An 18950-nucleotide genomic window follows, 5' to 3' on the forward strand; every position below is an offset into this window, starting at 1 on the left:
ATTAAAATGAACTTGACCCAGATCGCCAGTACTTGCTAAGTCTTCTATCTCTTATGAAACAACTGTCGCCTGTTGACAGCATTGACATTAAGATAGAAATACATCAGGCCTTTCGTAAGAAACTCGTTAAGGACCAAAACTTCAGCTACGGTTATTGGACTGACCAACAACAACTACCATCTCATGCACTGTGACCGTATGCTAGTGATAGTAATTCTGACTGGACCAAGGAATAAACAAGAAGGAAGTTGTGGTAAGGGTTAAAGTTTGGAGAACAGCGGCGGTGCTGCCATCTGGTAAAAGCGAGCACTTTCATAGAAAACGTTTTCAGGAGTAACTTAAGATTTCTTCCATGCTTCCCCCCCCCCCATCCTACCTACTATTTTTCCCTGCATTCTCTCGTGATTATGAACTTATAAGGCAAATAATATATATATATATATATATATATATATATATATATATATATATATATATATATATATATATATATATATATATATACACACACACACACACACACACACACACACACACACACACACACACACACACACACACACACACACACAAACGTGTTTTCTGCCCGCCTAGCTCCACCTGAACACACCATACTCAGTGCTCACTTGCACCTCCTACGTCTGTCTCCTGACCCCTTCTGCCCTTGGTGTAGGACTACCCTTGAGGCCATGGAACATTTCCTGCTTCATTGTCCACGCTTCCACTCTCACCATACTGCCCTACACTAACGGCTCTCCACCCTGGCCATCACAACACTCAACCTGCCCTCCAGGCGGCCTCAGGCATCCACTCCTCCCAGCAACCTTCTGTCTTTCGTCTTATTTGTGCCTTCTTGAGGAAGACTGGCCAGCTACCATGCCTGTGATACCCAAACAGGACTATCCCAGAGCTCATAAGGATCCATAGATCTTGATGGCCTTAACTGTTGGATTCATATGAGCTCTGGCATAGTCCTGTGTGGGTATCACAGGTGTGATACCTGGCCAGTCTTCCTCAAGAAGGCACTAGTAAGACGAAGGACAGATAGCAGGTTGCCGTGACGGGTGGACATGGACGCTTGATGCCACCAGGAAGTTGGGCAGGTCGAATGTTGTGATGGCCAGGGCGGAGAACCGTGAGCGTGACCATGCAGTGTGGTTGGTGTGGAAGCCTGGGCAATGGAGCAAGAAATGTTCAATGGTCTCAGAGTCTCAGAGGTAGTGCTACACCAAGGACAGAAGTGATCACGAGACAGATGTAGGTGGTGCAAGTGAGCACTGAGCGCGGTGTGGCCCAGGCGGAGGCGGGTCACTCTCCCCTTTACTACCTGCGACCCGCGTGCTATCTGTTATGGTCTCCGCTCCCTAATCAATTTCTCCAGCCCTCCCATTGAACCAGTATATCCTACCTAGAATTCTTAGACTGGACCAAGGAATATACAGGGAGGAAGTTGTGGTGTGGGTTAAAGTTTGGAGGACAGCAGCGGTGCTGCCATCTGTTGGTAGCGAACTTTCAAAGAAAGCGTTTTCAGGACTAACTTGAAGATTTTTTTCCATGCTCTCCCGCCACCCACGTATTTTTCATCCTTTCTCTCGTAGCTATGAACTTATAAAGGTAAATAAAACATATATATATATATATATATATATATATATATATATATATATATATATATATATATATATATATATATATATATATATATATATATATATATATATATATATATATATATATATATATATATATATATATGCATTTTCTTGCATTTGCCACAAACACAACTGTTATGGCTTGCTTTGTTGTTGTTGGTGTTAAGATCGTGAAGATCTATGGATCCTTATGAGCCCTGGGGTAGTCCTGTGTTGGTATCTCAGGCATGGTAGCTGGCTGGACTTCCTCAAGAAGGCACAGGTAAGGCAAAGGACAGCAGGTTGCTGGGAGGGGTGGACACCTGAGGCCACCAGGAGGGTGGGCAGGTTGAGTGTTGTGATGCCCAGGGAAGAGAGCCGGGAACGTAGTGCAGTGCGGTAGGAGTGGAAGCGTGGACAGTGGAGCAGGAAATATTCGATGGTCTCAGGGGTAGTCCTACACCAAGGGCAGAAAGGAACAGGAAATATTCGATGGTCTCAGGGGTAGTCCTACACCAAGGGCAGAAGGGATCAGGAGATAGGAATCGGTAGTGCAAGTGGCCCAGGTGGAGACGGGCAATGGCTGCCATAGCTTGCGTTCCTTCCCATGACTGACTGACTGTTTGAATCTTGTAACGGTGCTCATCCTCTCCCACTGATGGACCCCTCCATTCCTCTCCACCTTGCTGCCTGTGACCCATGTGCCTCTTTTGCTAGCTCCAATCCCTAATCAATTCCTCCAGCCATCCCATTGAACCCGTATATCCTCCTAGAATCCTTGGACTGGACTGACCGATGCCAACAACCATCTCATGCTACGTCGCCGTATACTATTGATAATAATTCTGATTACCCTTGTGTAAGAGGTAGCTATCCTGAAAGTAGGAGGACCTAACAGTTTACTACTGTATACATAACCAGAAATAAAGTATGTCTACATATTGTTTTTTTTTTTCATTTACAGTTGCCTGAGACACTAATTTGCTAGTAGACTTCTTTTTTTAATTAATAAACTTACCTTAGGAAAATGTCCAACCTTTCTTCTGGTCCAACTGCATGTAAGTAACTGGTATTCTGCTTCTTGATGGAGGACCCAATCAACTCCACCAACATCTTAAATTGTTCTGTGCTTATTCTAAAGAATTCATTAAACTTCTCCAGATTAGTGATCAAATCTGGGAAGAAATAAGCAAGGCTCCCAAACTCAGGTCTTCTACAATTAATTGAATGCACCCACATTCGCTGCTGATGCCTATGCCTACACTGCCTTTGCAACAGTAACACTGATAATTCTGCAACAGCCAATGCGTCCATAATTGCCGAAGGTTGCCTTGGTACTGAATCATCTGAATGATGTGAATCAGCCGGTTAGACCTAGGCAGATTCAAAATGACTCAAGTCAAATGATTAATGAATCATGTTGATTCACCACATTACTTTCAATGTAACCATTTACACCAAGTGAATCAAGTCAATTCAAATCATGCCGATTCATGGCAATTCAAAATCAATAATTGGTTTGGACCCATTTTTTCACCAGTCAAGGCAATTCAGCCGAGGAATAAGCACCATGCTAGTGGATGTTCTAATAGATTTAGTAAGAGAATAACGTGCTATATATGATCCCAGTGATCCTGTACGCTGAAATCATGTACATGTATTGTACTAAATCATAGCTAAAAGGACCTGCTGCAGCCTACGAATTTGTAGACTATTATTCTGCAAAAAAAAAAAAAAAAAAATGACAGCAGAAAGCATTATGAACATGGTTTTACATTTTCATTTGGTAACCGTAGGGTGTATCGTCTACCTTTGAAATGCATGGTATAACTTAATCGCCAGTCAGCCAGGCACCAACCTGAGTGTGGGAGTGGTGTAAACATCCTTATATTACCCCCTGTGCCTCTGATTTCATTCACTAAGTACTACGGTATGGCACATCACAAAGTAAAAGTTAATATGACAGAATATTAGAATTAACATAGCTGTATTTGTTTTATTATTCTCCATATACCGTTAAGCCTTAATAAAGAGTAGATGTGATGATATGGTATCAATTGGTGTGCCTATTTCTCCCGCGGTGAATGTGTGTATCAGTGGATCATTCTGTCCTGCGACTCGACAGCTCTACCTGGTGAGGCAAAGTATTCTCTCGGTGTCACAAACTGACATGGCTGTTGCTGTAGGTCTAGTACATTCTTGTAGGTGACAGGCACCACCAACATCTTTAATTATTCTGTGGTTATCCTAAAGAAATCCTAAAACCTCTCTGGATTATTAACCAGATCTGGGAACAAATGTTCAAAGTTCCCAAATTTAGGTTTTCTGGAATTAATTGTATGCACCCATATTCGTTGCTGACGCCTACGCCTACAGTTCTTCAGCCACTGTAGCACTGCTATTTCTGCAAAAGCTAATATGTCCATATTTCCCGAAGGCTGCCTTGGTACTGAATCATCTGAATGATGTGAATCAGATGTGTTGAGACTCAGTCGGTTGGAACTATGCAAATTCAAAATGGCTCAGTTCAAATGATTCTTCATGAATTGAATTGATTTGATTCGCCTGGTGTAAACACATCCTTAGTAAGGCAATAAAGAAAACGGATGAATAGTAGTTATCAAGGGAATACAGCAGATAGAACTTGCCAATGTGCCTTATTTTACAAAAGGGTGCTACATATAAATGTAAAATCCATTTGGTGTATTGGAAGAAGTGACAGAGAACTCCAGAAGATGGAATAATGTTTTCATCTGGTTCAAACAAATTAATAAAAAACAGACAGGATGTACAGATGAATTATATAAAATATGATATAGGTACATACTTACTGTGTATATGCTGGATTATGTATCTCAAAATATTCCAGATAAAATTTTTGTTACTAATATTCTATCACAAATTCATCACCATTAAAGAAAAAAGAAAAAAAGTTATTAAGAAACAACAAGGAAACCATGACAAAGACAAAAAGGATTATATGTACCTGCTGGGGCGGGAGGACATCTGAGACAGCTTCATGCAGTTTGCTCAGTGCCTTGAGGATGCCACTAAATGAGGGTGAAGGGACAGGGGAACGTGCTTCCCATGTGGACAACTGCCGCTCCAATGTATCACTCATCACACCTACAATCTTTTCTTCAATGGCCTCACAGTGCAGTCTGTAGTCTCTTGTTACCTATGGTGAGAGAAGGAAGAAGAGAATAACAGTTACTGAGTATTTACTTAGTAACCTAAGGGAAAGGATATATATTGATACTATCCAGTGTGGAAAACATGCATGGAATGCCAGATAGTGAAAAGATTATCAGAGAAGAAAATTAAAAGCTAAGAAGTATTTCCATAACAAAGGAGATAGTGGAACAAGGGAGAGATACACTGAAAAGTTTGTCTCAAAGATTAGAAGCAATATATCTCAGATTATTAAAAGAATACAAAAAGATTATCAATGAGCCATTAGGTACTGTCTTCAGGAAACTGCTAGATTTAGAAGATATCCTGGTAATGTGGAGGGAAGCAAATTAGAGCGGGAGCCCAGGCCATTTTATTTAAGGGAACGGGGCCAAGGCAACTGACCTTACTGATCGCAGGGGAAGTCCCCAAACATCCCCAAAATGGATTGCTGTTGGGTCTCGTGTATGGCCTTACCCATGAAATCACCCATGATAATGGGTAAAATGAGACATTTATTTAAGGGAACAGCACCAAGGCCAAATTTGGTGCCAAATCTTTCCTTTGGCTTCCCTGAATGTGAAATGACCAATGACAGCAATTTTAAGTGTGTCTTTCCCGACAGCAACCCCGATACAGTGAGCGAAAGTGACATTTATTTAAGGAACAGCGCCAAGGCCAATTTTGGTGCCAAATCTTTCCTTTGGCTTTCCTGAATGTGAAATGACCAATGACAGCAATTTTAAGTGTGGCCTTACCTGCGACAGCAACCCCGATACAGTGAACGAAATAATAATAATAAGAAGAAGAAGAAAATAATAATAGTAATAGTAATAATAATAATAATAATAATAATAATAATAATAATAATAATAATAATAATAATAATAATAATAATAATAATAATAATAATAAATAATAATAATAATAATAATATTATTTATTATTATTATCATCATCATCATCATCATCATCATCATCATCATCATGATAATAATAATAATAATAATAATAATAATAATAATGATAATGTTAATACTACTACTATTTTTATTATTATTATTATTATTATTATTATTATTATTATTATCATTATTGTTATTATTATTATCATCATTATTATTATTATTATTATTATTGTGTGTTGTTGTTGTTGTTGTTGTTGTTGTTGTTGTTGTTGTTGTTGTTGTTGTCATGTTCAGTATCGTATGTGATCTGATATAATTCTGGAACCATGATTTCTGACTAGGTAAAATGAGCTGTAACAATTCCATTGTAAAATCTTTCTTATATTTTTGCAGGTCATGGCGACCTGTATCTTCTGTAATGGTGGAAAAGAAGATGAACAACTTAAGCCTTTCAGACCACAAAACTGGGAAACAGCTAAGAGTGCTGCTAAGCGCAGGAAAACATTGAAGACTGATGTATTCTTTAATGCAACAGAGGATATTAATAATACGGACCAACCAGACTGCATTTTTTATCACTCAAAGTGCTTCAGTCGTTTCTGTGCAGTAAAAAAACGACGATCACCATCTGAAGACCCTGCAGAGTCATTGAATTCGGACTCCTCTCTGGAACCTGTGAGCATTAGAGAAAGTCTTGAAGATAAATGCCTCTTCTGCAGGAAAAAGCGGCTGCGGAAGTCAACCAGCAGTGAAAATCTTTCTATGTCCCTGACTACAGAGGGCAGCAAATCCATCCTCTCTGCTGCAGAAAGGCATGGTGACACAAGGATTCTTGAGCTGGGGGAGGAATTAATAGCAGAGCAAGCTCAGTACCACAGCTCTTGTCAGCGTAATTATATTAGACAAAAACATAAGCCGACAGAACACAAGTCCAATCGGAAAAAGCATGAAGAAGCCTTTCAGAAGCTCTGTGTGTTTCTTGAACATGAAGTAATAGAAAACAAAACACCCTGCTCGCAACAACCATTTTCAAACTATACAGTGAAGAATATTTTGCTGTTGGAGGTACACAGAGTGACTTAGAGCAATATAGTGTCCAAATGCTCATGTATAAAGTACAAGAACGACTTACAGGAATCAGCATCGACAAACAGTCAAACAAATCTGGCTCCTTTGTCTTCTCAAGTTCAATGACACGTGAAGATGCACTTGTCAAGCTAAGCCAAGGAAATAACACCAAGGAAAATCTCATAAGACTTGCTGCCATGGCTCTGCGCACAGAAATTCTTGCAATGACTCCAACAAAACCTCCTTCACCTACTTCAGTATACAATCTCAAGGAAACTGCTCCAGCTATACCACACCTAGTGTCTCTGTTTTACAGTACTCTTATTGGTGGCTTACAAGCTGATTCGTTGTGGTCAAGTGACGCCAACAAAAGAAGGGTATTAGCCAGTGCATCAGATGCTCTGTTTAACTGCAGCAAAGGAAGAGTCCGCCCATGGAAACATCAAGCACTAGGACTGGGAATCGGCACTCTCACAGGATCAAAATCTGTTCTGAATATTCTCAATCGCTTTGGACACTGTGTTAGTTACGACGAGGTGAAACGACTGGAAACAGAAATCGCTTACACATGCTCGGAGGAAAATCGAGAATCACCAGATGGGCTTAGTCTGAACAGCAATTTAGGAACACGTACGACTATAGTAGAAGTCGTAGTAGTTGTAGTAGCAGTAATAATAATAATAATAATAATAATAATAATAATAATAATAATAATAATAATAATGATAATAATAATGATAAAACTACTACTACTACTACTACTACTACTACTCCTGCTACTACTACTACTGCTAATAACAATAATAATAATAATAATAATAATAATAATAATAATAATAATAATAATAATAGTAATAATAATGATAAAACTACTACTACTACTACTACTACTACTAATAATAATAATAATAATAATAATAATAACACAGTATTATTTTTTCCATCTAGCAATATAGTGAACATGATTACATAAGAATAACAAACTGTTTGCCAAAAAAGTGTAAAGCCAACACAAATATCATGTTTAATGTACGTAGGTCATATTCCTTGCATTTCAGCTTGTGCTTGGGACAACTTCGATGTTAACACGGAGACCTTAGATGGCAAGAGCACATTGCACTGCACAGTAGGAATTTGTTACCAGAATGCAGTACCAAAAGAGGAGCTATCACATCCATCAATGACATCTAGAGTACAGACAGTGACAGGACGGATGAGGAGGTGCTTTGATGTCAGAGAAGGGAGTATTGCTCCTCTTTCTGTATCTTTAAAACAGGCCCAGTTCCGGCTGATTCCATCCTCTAAGGTGACAGAGTTGTCTTGATTTCATGTGGCTTCTTCAGTCTTTTTCACAGAAACAACCACTCTTCACTGGGTTTATTTCTCAGTATGTGACTGATGCTCTCCCTCAAACTGTAATTACATACATGGATCCTATAGCTAAGCCCCCTACAAGCAATGATGTAGTACAGGAGACTATGGTCCGTTCACTAAAAGTGGCAAGGGATACAAACCAAGAATATGGTTTCATTGGAGTAGGCAGTAGTCACCTGCCGCCCGGTGGAATACTCCAGGAGAGGTACTTACGGGGATGTAGGCAGTGCTGCAGACTGAGTGATTCCCCGTGTCCTCTCTTCCCGGTTCCCTTTGTGGTCTCATTTATACAATTGAGCAGCTGCAGCCTGCCCTCTAAAGACAACTTCTACTACTTCCTACACTACACTACAACACCTTACACTTTTACACTCTCTTCAAATCAAAATTTAATAATGGCTTCACCACGCCCTGCCTCGGAGTCCCCTCTGGGAGGGACCATAAATGTCCCCAGGTCGGACTGCCCCTCTGCTGTCGACCTTGGGTGTCTTGACACTTCATCTAATACTTTCACTATCAATTTCTGCAACATTCGTGGCCTTCGTTCTAATTTTCAATCTGTGGAACACCACCTCTCCTCTACTAAACCTCATCTTCTCTTCCTAACCGAAACACAGTTGTCTGTGACTACTGACAGCAGCCCTTTTCTGTTCCCTCCTACTTGCTCTATCCTCATTTTCAATCCAAAGCTGGATGTTGCGCATACGTGCGTAACGACACCACTTGCTCTCGTGCCCACAATCTTGAATCTTCAGAATTTTCTACCATCTGGCTAAGACTTCAATGTCACTCTCTAACTAAATTCATCTGTGCTGTATACCTCTCACCTAATTCCTCTGACTATGTAAAATTCTTTGACTATTTGACTTCCAAGGTGGAGCACATCTTATCTCACTTTCCTTTTGCTGAGATCTCCATTTTAGGGATTTCAATGTTCACCACCAGCTTTGGCTTTCATCTTCTTTCACTGACCAACCTGGTGAACAAACCTTCAACTTTGCTATCCTTCATGACCTAGAGCAGCTAGTGCAGTTCCCTACCCGTATTCCTGACCGCCTTGGAGACACGCCCAACATTCTTGATCTTTTCCTAACCTCCAACCCTTCTGCTTACTCTGTTAAACTTTCCTCTCCGTTGGGCTCCTCCGACCACAATCTAATTTCCGTTACCTGTTCTATCACTCCAGTGCAGCCTCAGGACCCGCCTAAGCGGAGGTGCTTCTGGCATTTTAACTCTGCTAAGTGGGAGGAACTAAGGCAGTACTATTCTGATTTCCCTTGGGATGATTATTGTTTTCATGTCAGAGATCCTTCTCTTTGTGCCGAGCGCATAACAGAGGTGATTATCTCTGGCATGGAGCTATACATTCCTCATACTTTCTCTAACCCTAAAGCTAAAAAGCCTTGGTTTAACTCTGCTTGTTCTCGTGCTGTCAATGATAGAGGCGGCTCACAAACGGTTCCGTAGCCATCCAACTGCTGAAACTCATGCCCTATATATTTCTGCCCGTAATCATGCCAAATCTATTCTCCAACTTACTAAAAACTCTTTCATCAATAGAAAATGTCAAAGTCTTTCCAATTCTAACTCCTCTCGAGATTTCTGGCATCTAGCCAATAATATCTCTAACAACTTTACTTCTTCGTCTTTCCCTCCTTTACTTCATCCAGATGGCTCTACAGCTGTCTCTTCTTTTCTAAAGCTGAACTCTTCGCTCAAACCTTTGCTACCAACTCAACTTTGGATGATTCTGGGCATATTCCTCCTACTCCTCCACCCTCTGACTACTTCATCCCTAAAATTAAAATTCTTTATAAAGACGTTTTCCTGGCCCTCTCTGGCCTTGATTCTCGGAAGGCTTACGGTCCGGATGGAGTCCCTCCTGTTGTTCTCAAAAACTGTGCTTCCGAACTCGCTCACTGCCTGGTCAAACTCTTTCATCTGTGTCTCTCTACTTCTATTTATCCTTCTTGCTGGAAGTTTGCTCACATTCAACCTGTCCCTAAAAAGGTGACCACTCCAATCCTTCTAACTACCGCCCTATAGCTTTGATTTCCTGCCTTTCTAAAGCCTTTGAGTCTATCCTTAATAGGAAGATAATGAGGCATCTATCAGCTCACAACCTTCTCTCTGATTGCCAGTATGGTTTCCGTAAAGGCAGATCTACTGGTGATCTTCTTACTTTCCTAACTGAATCTTGGTCATCCTCTTTTAGGGACTTCGGTGAAACCTTTGCTGTCGGCCTTGACATATCGAAAGCCTTCGATAGAGTCTGGCACAAATCTTTAATTTCTAAACTACCCTCCTACGGATTCTATCCTTCTCTCTGTACCTTCATCTCCAGTTTCCTTTCCGATCGTTCTATTGCTGCTGTAGTAGACGGTCACTGTTCTTCCCTAAAACTATCAACAGTGGTGTTCCACAGGGTTCTGTCCTATCACCCACTCTCTTTCTATTATTCATCAATGATCTCCTAAATCTGACTCAATGCCCTATCCACTCCTATGCTGATGATACCACCTTGCATTATTCAACAGCGTTCAACAGACGCCCAACCCAACAACAATTAAATGACTCAAGGCGAGATGCTATAGGACGCCTAACTTCTGATCTTTCACTTGTTTCTGATTGGGGCAGAGAAAACCTGGTTTTGTTCAATGCCTCAAAAACTCAATTTCTACAACTATCTACTCGACATAACCTTCCAGACAACTATCCTCTCTTCTTCAATAACACTCAACTTCCCTCTCCTCTACATTAAACACACTCGGTCTATCCTTCACTAAAAATCTAAACTGGAAATTTCACATCTCTACTCTTGCTAAATCAGCTTCCAAGAAGTTAGGTGTCCTGTGGCGTCTTCGTCCATTTTCTCTCCCTCCCAGCTGCTTGCTCTGTACAAGGGCCTTATCCGCCCGTGTATGGAGTATGGCTCTCATGTCTGGGGGATCCACACACAGCTTTACTAAACAAGGTGGAATCTAAAGCTTTTCGTCTTATCAACTCTTCTCCTCTAACTGACTGTCTTGATTCTTTAAGTCACCGCCGCAATGTTGCATCTTTATCTGTCTTCTACCGCTGTTTTCATGCTGTCTGCTCTTCTGAACTTGCTAACTGCATGCCTTCCCCCCTCCTGCGGCCTCGCTGCACAAGACTCTCTACTTCTTCTCATCCCTATTCTGTCCATCTTCCTAATGCAAGAGTTAACCAGTATCTTCACTCCTTCATTCCCTACACTGGTAAACTCTGGAACTCTCTACCTGTGTCTGTATTTCCACCTGCCTATGACTTAAACTCTTTCAAAAGAGGAGTGTCAAGACACCTCTTACGTTAACTGGACCCTCCTTTTAGATTTTTTTGTTTTTTCCTCTTAACAGGGCCTGGCAACCAGCGGGATTTTTTTTTTTCCAACACTTTGTTTTCCCTTGGCCAGTGCCCTTGTAATGTAAAAAAAAAAAAAAAAAAAACCTATGACCTTGCAGTAGCCCAAAAGGCATATTCTATTCAAGCTCTGCAAGCTCCTGTTTTTGACAAACTGGTCATACTGATGGGAAACTTTCACCTCGAATTAGCTTTCTATGGAGCTATAGGAACATTTTTGGCTGATTCAGGCATTGAATATCTTCTCACAGAATCAGGTATCTTGGGTGAAGGTTCTGTCAGTGGATTCATAAAGGGAAAATTTTACAATAGATGTAGTAGAATTCACCAAATTCTTGCTGCTGTAATGGAACGAGCCCTCTTCAAGAGGTATTTGGATTTCCTAACAGATGAGGAAGAGACCCTTGTCCAAGAAATTTGTTCCTACAGTAGTACTACAGCCGAGTATTGTCAGACTGTAACTGAAACTACTTTGTTAAAAAATATACTAGATAGGTATGAAAACTTCTTGCATGACAACATAGAAGGAAATATGGGAGCACAGCAGCATACTGGGCTTGCTATGTATATCTCATTAACAGGGTGCACAGAACACTGCAGCGAGCTGTGCGTACCAATGACGTCGACCTGTATATACGTGTTCTCGTGTGTGTGAATGAAGTATTCTTTGCTTTAAACCGCCCCAATTACGCAAGATGGAGTTCTCTATTCCTCTGCAAACTCCGAGAACTGGATCCAACAGCCCGTGCAATTCTGGATGGCGGTGCATTGTCAGTTCGACGAACAAAGAAATCATATGCCAGATGTGCCGTTGACCTGGCCTTAGAACAGACAGTGAACAGAGATGCAGCATCCCCCATGAAAGGTATCACATTTTCAGAAACTCAGAAAGCGCCTTTCGGAGGTGGTCAGTCAGCCTCGCTCAGCGTGGTATGGCCATGTCAGAGCTCCGCCAAATGGCTGGCCTTCAGATGGGAGAGGAGCCAATGATGCAGCTGCGGAGATGGAGAATAAAGCGAGACAATGAAGACATGGATGGTTTGGCCAAAACTGTTGACAACACTTGCAACCCATTTGCAAGTAGTGCTCCAACTTCTCTTGTCAATTTAGCAACAGGAAAGATCACTAAGGAAGAAACAGAGAAGTTTCTTCTTGACACATTGTCACGTGGCAGACGGCTGCGAGAGAAATTTGAGGAAGAGTGTGCAACTGATAGCTCACGGTTTCTTAAGCCAGTAGCAAGGATAAAAATGCTGAATTTTGCTGCAGAAAATATACATGTAAACGAAGCTAAATCAACCCTGCGAAAGATGAAGGCTGCTGAAGGGGTCAGGGATGTTTTGGACGCATTTTGGCTCTTGAAGACATGAATAATGACAAGCTTAACTTGAAAAACATTCTAAGTTATCCTATTACATCAGTGCCTCTATCTCTTGCACACAGTGACGGAACGCCTTTGAAGACGGACAAGGCCACCTTAACAAAAGCCCTGGAAAGCAAACAGCAGACTGTGCTTGCACATAACAGTCTCCCAAATTAAGGCTACAATTATAGATGGAGGAAACATCCTCCACGAAACTTTAGGCAAGCACAACAAGTCCACGTATGCAACCATGGCCAGGGATTTGCTAGTAAAGATTTGTTCCAGCTACGGAGAAGAGATCCACTTGGTACTTGACAAGTACAAGTCGCCATCTATAAAAGACAGTGAGCGAACTATGCGTGGTTCTTGCATGCATCAGACTTTTGTCATAACTGGTTCTGAACAGACGCAGAGACAAAATGGGACAGAGCTACTAAAAAGCTGCTCATTTAAGGAAGAGTTTGCACGCTTCATTATGCAGGAGTGGAAGAAGCCCCAATATGGGTCAATTATAGGAAGAAAAAGGGTATATATTTCACATGGTGGAATGTGCATACAGTTAAAGAACAATGAACTGGGTTTGCTACAAATCCTCCAACCCAGTCATTTTCAAGGTTGTCATGAAGAGGCCGACACACTCATTGCATTCCATGCAAAGAACATTTCCACAGGTCACATACTTGTACGTTCCACAGACACTGATGTTCTAATTATTCTTCTCAGCATTGTTCAAAGAACAAAAAGTATCAGCATCATCATGGACTATGGAGCAGGGAATAACCGGAGGTACATAAATGTTTCAGAGATTGCTGATGTTCTTGAACGAGAAAATTCTGGATTCACTGAAGCTCTTCTGGGGTACCATGCCCTAACCGGTTGTGATTTTAACCCATGCTTTTTCAGGAAAGGCAAGGTGAAGCCCTTTAAAAGCATTGTAGCAGATGAAGAGTATGTAACAGCACTGCGATCTCTAACGTCGCTCGACGTCGACATTCCAGGTGTTACTAGATATATTACTTTCCTATATGGTGAAAAATCTTCTAATATCAATGAAGCAAGATTCAAAGCCTTCATGCGAATGAGTTATGGTAATAATAAAGAACCTTTGACCAAACTAAAGAAGATCAACTGTGCCTCATTACCTCCTTGCCAGAAGGTCCTTTATAATCAGATCAAACGAGCACAGTTTGTGGCAAGGTACTGGAAGAGGGCAGATCAGACTGATCCATCTGGCACGGAAAATCCTACTGACTACGGATGGAGGGAGAATCAGAACGGTATGTTGGAGCCAGACTGGTATGCAGGGTCTTCTCTCCCATCACTCATTACAGACACACAGACAAATGATGATGACGACGATAATAAAGTGTTGTCAAAGGATGCTGAAGAATCCGATAAGGCCTGGAGTGAAGACAGTGACAGTGAAGTTTTATGTCACGTAACAGAGGACCAGTGGGAGTAATTATCTAAATGTAAAGTGTATAAGATAAAACAATGAACCATTTTTAATGTTAACATGTCTGGTAGAGGCTTGATGCCCAGTTATTTAGTATAAGATGCAGCCGCTGTATATGCCCCACGAAAAGCTTTGAAGATTCTGGACGTGAACATTACTTATTGTATATGATTTAGTGTATGTAATATGTCAAAGGAGTGGCTACAGTTAGGAAAGTTTTGGGTGTCTTTACCATAAGGATTATCACATAATTTAGTTTTGTTTGTCAACCATTAACAAAGAAGCGCATAAAAGGAACACACTATTCAGTGACCATTTTATGGCATGGACATTGTCTTCTAAAAAAAAATGTTCAAATTCATAAAGCTGTTGCCTTTTATGTGATGAACTTCATCGACATCTTTGTTCATATAAGCATAAAATGCAAGCTGATGATGTAGTCACCACAAGTGAATAGTAACATACTAAAGCGTTTCTTAAAATAGACAGATAGGTCCTACCTAATTAACATGACTGGTAGTTTTCTTTTTACTTAATTTTAGTCGAAGAAGTTTGACTCCACTGTACCCTGCTATCGAATTAAATTATGTATGGCAAGAGAATTATTTACATCATCCATTCTTCTGTTTACCCATAATTAATGTATATTTTCCTATTATTTTTCCTGTATTAGCTGGATTACAGACATAGCATCGTAAAAAGCGGCTGTTTTTAAACCCTTGCAGTGATACGGGATAAGTTTGTTCACTGTATCGGGGTTGCTGTCGCGGGCAAGGCCACACTTAAAATCGCTGTCATTGGTCATTTCACATTCAGGAAAGCCAAAGGAAAGATTTGGCACCAAAATTAGCCTTGGCGCTGTTCCCTTAAATAAATGTCACTTTCGTTCACTGTATCGGGGTTGCTGTCGCGGGGAAAGACACACTTAAAATTGCTGTCATTGGTCATTTCACATTCAGGGAAGCCAAAGGAAAGATTTGGCACCAAATTTGGCCTTGGCGCTGTTCCCTTAAATAAATGTCTCATTTTACCCATTATCATGGGTGATTTCATGGGTAAGGCCATACACGAGACCCGGCAGCAATCCATTTTGGGGATGTTTGGGGACTTCCCCTGCGATCAGTAAGGTCAGTTGCCTTGGCCCCGTTCCCTTAAATAAAATGGCCTGGGCTCCCGCTCTAAAATGTAGTCACCATCTATATGAAAGGATATATAATTTCAATGTCTAATTAAAAACATGTTAGCTTAACTTCACTGGTAGAAGAGTAAAAATATATTTAGAACAAGAAAAAGAGAAGCTGACATATTTCCATAACTAAGGAAATGGTAAAACAATAGAGATAATCTGTAAAGTTTAAGCCTTCTGGAAAAGACAAAATATATCTCAGAGTACTAAAAGATTGCAAAAAGATTATTAATGAGACACTAGTTATTATCTCAAGTACATTGCTAGATTCAGGAGACATATTGATAATGTGACGGCACACAAATATAGTACCCATCTGTGGTGTATAGAGAAATAATGATTGCATGGATGTGTGAATGGTTCAACTAATCGTTAACTACTGGTTAAGGAAGGTTGGGGTGTTAGCAAGAATATAAAAGGCGAGGAAGGAGCACACTGTTCAGGTGGAAAGGCAATAGGCAGAGAGAAACGAGAGAGGGAAAGCTCTGTTGCATTGAAGGCTGGATGGTCGTTTCATTTTCCTGGTAAGAGATGGTGTGACTGGACTCTGGTTTTTCTTGGGGGGACCACTGTCTGCTGGCTTTTCCCTTCGTGTCTAGTCAGTGTGTTGGAGTCTAACTCTGCATGGTGCAGATTTCAAGGTTGCTGGCTACCCAGTCAACTCCCCCTAAAATTCTTTACATCAATTTCTGTGCCACCTTCCTAGTTGTTGCAAGGATTTCAATTCCGTGGACATTGATCTCAGCAATCATTGCTGCTTATACCACTCCATAACTGCTGCATCTAATGCAGCATCTATTCCACTCCTTACATTTTTCCTTAGTGCACCTTTATCACATTTACTTCATAATGCATCTACACAGTATTTGGAAGAAAATTCTACCAGCTTATCTTTTGATTTACTTATGTCTGACAGTTTGCTTGACCACACCATACTTCTCAAAAACACTCACAATTTTAGCTACTTTCTCTATTTTTCTTATTAATTCCTACTTTTATGTCACACCTAGAACCACTCATTTACACTTAAAACCTTTGGGAGACATGAGTTCTATGGTATTGATTATAATAATTTAATCATTTATTGATGCAAAAACTAAAAAAACATAATACCTAAAAATTAATAATCTAAAATATTTAAAAACATACAACTACATTAAAATTCTCACACTTAAACAGCCGTTCAAATGGAATGCTCATCACTAGGTGGCAGCACTGATCAGTCAACCATGATCGTTTTGTTACGAAACGATTATGTTTTTAGCTTCTTGTATCAGTAAAATACTCTATAGCAATGAATTGCGGTATTTATGTAGGTACGTTGTTTCTATTTACTACAGTGTGTCAGTCTCCTGCACAACATGACTGAGGAATAGGCCATCTCTCTGAGCCAGGAGTCCTATCTGGCCTCCCTGAGTCCCTTGCCTATTAAATATTCACATCACTCTTGAACATATTTATTTTGGGAATATGTGCAGTCCCCATGAGTAGCAGGACTGTAGGTGGTTGGACACTTACCATTAGAGTTTTAAAAGTAAATATTCGTGTGATATACTGATGAAACAGCTGAGTATATATATATATATATATATATATATATATATATATATATATATATATATATATATATATATATATATAAACACAGTAGGTCCTCGTTATACGGTAGTTCTTTATACGGTAAATTCATAGTTACAGTATTTGGAAATTACTACCCTTGATTCGATATACGATAAGAAAAATTCACAGATACGGTATCCGCTCATGTCATCCGAGAGGGCCCAGCGCGGGGGACCAGGGATGATGACGTCATCCACGCCACACTTCCCCGCCACTCACTCTACTGACTAACTTGACCACCGTTGGAGCCTATTATCTCTTCCCGTCGCCCCCTTTTTTTTTATTTTTACTGCATTACATATTACATGCATTACTAATTAGATGAAGAAATGGAATATTAAAGGGTCTATTGTAAGCACAAATATATTCATAATAATCATGGCAAACACTAAAAACCTACTACAAGCGGCGAACCATGTAGCACCTGATAAAGGGCACAGATGGGCCTGGCAAACTCATTATCAGTGAATGGGGGTGAAGTCGTATAACATCAAGCACGCCTTAGATAACATCAAGTCATCTTGGGATGAAGTGAAGACGTCTAGCATGAACTTGGCGTGCCACTCACAGTACTGACTTTAACTTGACCACCCTTGGAGCCTATTATTTCTCCCCCTCCATCCTCCCCCCCTTTTTTTTTCTTTTTTTTTTTTTAACTGCATTACATATTACTTACATGCATTATTAATTAAATGAATAAATGGAATATTAAAGGGTCTATTGTAAGCTCAAATATATTCATAATAATCATGGCAAACACTAAAAACCTACTACAAGCGGCGAACCATGCAGCAACTGATAAAGGGCACAGATGGGCCTGGCAAACCCACTATCAGTGAATGGTGGAAGTCGTATAACATTAAGCACGCCTTAGATAACGTCAAATCATCTTGGGACGAAATGAAGACGTCTACCATGACCTTGGCATGGAATAAAGTATGGCCAGAATGCGTGCATGACTTCCCAGGCTTCGCTAAAGATGACATCGGTGTGATCAGAAATGGCAGTAAATCTGTGCCATAGGGCTGGCTTCGATGAAGTTCTTTTGGAAAGCCATGATGAATCTCTCTCAAATGATGAACTTATAGAGCTAGACAAGGCATCACAGGAGGCAGAAGAGGGAGACGAGAAAGAAGAACCTGTGCGTGGCCTGGACAACAAAACTCTTAGAGAATATCTCGACGGTATCGAAAAAGCTCTGGAAACTGAAGGAATGTGACCCAAATCCTGCCAGGAGTAGCAAAGTGGCTCATGACGTAGAGAAAAGTATCAAGATTTATCAAGAAATTTATGATGAAAAAACAAGAAAAACTAGTCCTCCATCTACTCGTTCTTCAAGCCAGTCAGACATGCCGTCCCTATCACACCTGCCGACCCTGCTACAGCTGGCCCTCAATATCCTCTTTCTTCAAACCATTGAAACGTGCCGATCCTACTACAGCTGGCCCTTCTACATCTGCTTCCGACAGTGCAGACGACGACGTCTTGTCCTTGTCTGCCAACTTGGCGGAAGATGAGTAAGGGCTGAAATCCCTATTGTTCCTTAGCCTCGGGAGGGACATCATCTGATAGAATACATGGCGATTGAAAATAAACACATTTTCTGTTTACTTCTTTTACGCAGTACTTTACTTTTATTTTTTAATGATTATTTTCATGTATTTGCATTTCTGTAGGGGTGACTTTTGACGTGCTGGAACGCATTCCCTATTATTACATGTTATAATGGGTTCGGTATACGGTAAGATTTTCAGGAACGCATATGTACCGTATAATGAGGACTTTATATATA

This window comes from Portunus trituberculatus, chromosome 38 (assembly GCF_017591435.1).
Source record: "Portunus trituberculatus isolate SZX2019 chromosome 38, ASM1759143v1, whole genome shotgun sequence".
Classification (NCBI taxonomy): Eukaryota; Metazoa; Arthropoda; class Malacostraca; order Decapoda; family Portunidae; genus Portunus; species Portunus trituberculatus.